Source organism: Myotis brandtii, unplaced genomic scaffold, assembly GCF_000412655.1.
Source record: "Myotis brandtii unplaced genomic scaffold, ASM41265v1 scaffold96, whole genome shotgun sequence".
NCBI lineage: Eukaryota > Metazoa > Chordata > Mammalia > Chiroptera > Vespertilionidae > Myotis > Myotis brandtii.
The window spans coordinates 923,929-926,457 of NW_005371972.1; positions in this window are offsets into that span (position 1 = coordinate 923,929).

Below are 2,529 nucleotides of genomic sequence, written 5' to 3' on the forward strand. Positions count from 1 at the left end.
CTCTATCCCTCTCCCTTCCTCTCTGTAAAAAATCAATAAAAATATATTATAAAAATAAAATTAAAAAAAAGAAAGAGAATCATCAATCCACCTGGGTGCTTTTTGGTTTTGTTTTTTATATTTGTATTGGTTTTAGAAAGGGAGAGGGAGAGGGAGAGAGAGAGAGAAATGTCAATGATGAGAGAGAATCATTGATTGGCTGTTTGCAACCGGGGCATGTGCCCTTGACCTGGAATTGAACCATGACCTCCTGGATTATAGATCAATGCTCAACCCCTGAGCCACCAGCTGGGTGTTTTGACAGCACCTGAGGCGGGCTGCAAGGTCAGCGGCCTTTCCACCTCCCCGCCCTGGACCCTGCTCCCTGCCCGTCCTCTGGTAGGTCCTGACAGTTTCCTGCTCACAAGCCCTCCACTCCTTCCCTCTGCAGCTACTGGTTCAGGCCTTCCCACCTCTAGCGTCTAACCCGGTCTCACCGCTGTTGTTACCACGCAGACTTCTCTGCCAGATCACACTGCCTGAAGCCTGAAGCCAGCCCACCTTTCTCCTCGTGTTTCCCATGACGCACCTTCACGTACTTGTTCCTCCCGCCATTGTTCACCTTCCACAGCCCCACTCTCTCGCCCCCTAACTTTGCTCATGCCTCATCCTCAGCCTGCAATGCTCCCTCCCCAGCTCCCAGCTCCTCACTCCCAATGTTCAGCTGAAACCCACGCTTACACCACTCTGAAACGCTCTTAAAACCTTAACAATTTTCTAGCCTGAGATAAGTATGAGATCTGGAATCAGAAAAAAAGTTAAATCAGTGTATCTCAGTCATTGATGGCAGAAGAGAGAAGTCTTCCTCGTTTCAGCAGGTGTGGTGGTGGGAGGGGCAGGGGGGTGTGTGTGCATAGCTCCAAGTTGCCCTCATTAAGCACAATGTTTCTTTGGCGTTTCATGTTTGATCTTTTATATTATTTACTAGTTAAATTGTCCCTCAAAACTTTCAAGTGAAGCTGTCACTCTAATTAATAACTTGTTGTTTTCCTCAGCCCGACAATGTGTGCGTCCCTGAGGCACCAATTAGGGAAGTATGGACTTAGCATGTCAACCTGAGCAACTCGCCCTTTTGAACCTATTTCCCACTCTGTAAAATGGGATGGTAGTCCTTACTGGTTGTTCTTATGAGGATTAAATGAGGGTCAATTATAAGCCACACAGCCTATATAATAAAAGCCTAATATGCAAATTGATTGAATGGCGGAACAACTGGTTGCTATGACATGCACTGACCACCAGGGGGCAGACGCTCAACGCAGGAGCTGCCCCCTGGTGGTCAGTGTGCTCCCACAGGGGGAGCGCTGCTCAGCCAAAAGCTGGGCTCATGGCTGGTAAGTGCAGCCACGGTGGCGGGAGCCTCTCCCGCCTCCATGGCAGTGCTAAGGAGCAGCTAGCCAAGCGGTAAGGAGCAGCAAGCAGGCAGGTGGTAAGGAGCGAGGGGTCCCGGACTGCGAGAGGGCTCAGGCCAGGCTGAGGGAACCCCCCCCCCGAATGCACAGATTTTGTGCACTGGGCCTCTAGTTGATAAATAATAGGAGTGTGGTCATTGTATGTTTTATCTCCTCTACCGCAGAGTGTCCTGGCCAGCGGTCATTGCACACTGGTGTATTGCAATTGGGTTACAGGTGGAACACAACATAAAGATCCCATAGCCTTTGGGGCACCAGCTAGGCCAGTCACTTCTGGGCAGTCCAAGAAGAGGCTGGTCCAATCAGAGTCTGACATCCTGCCCTGTGTCCCCACCTGGACACTCACCTCAGAGGCCAGCTGCAGAGTGCACTGCAGCGCATCACGGACAAGGGCCTGGGGCCCAGGGACCCAAAGAGGAAGAGCAACAACTCAAGGTGCAGGAGGGAAGGGGCTGGGAGACTGGTTGGGGGTCTGGCCAGAGCAGCCCCGGATGGCTGACCCAGATCTGTCTTCACATCATATCAGACCCTTCCATCCATTTTCGGCTGGTGTCCAAGCTAACTTCAGGGAGGCTGCTCCAATAATGCTTCTGGGCAGGATGAGAGTAAAACTAGTTAACATCTGAGATGGCGCAGACATTGACCAATCAGAACAGAGTTCAGCTAGCCATAAACAGTGAATAGCAGTACATACCAAGGGGATATCAACTGTGAAGGAACATGCTTTAAATCAGAGCTCTTCATTAAAGTGCTTGACATGAGTTTGATTGAATTTAAAATCCATTCATGTTATCAAAAACAATTTCCATTGCATAGTTGTTAATGAAAGACAAATAAGGCATTTTTAAAAATATTTTAGCTTTTGTAAATGTTTTCATTAAATATATTTTTATTGATTTCAGAGAGGAAGAGAGAGGGAGAGGGAGATAGAAACATCGATGATGAGAGAGAATCATTGATCAGCTGCCTCCTGCATGCGCCCTGGGGATCAAGCCCACAACCTGGGCATATGCCCTGACCTGTGATTGAACCATGACCTCCTAATTCATAGGTCGATGCTCAACCACTGAACCACACA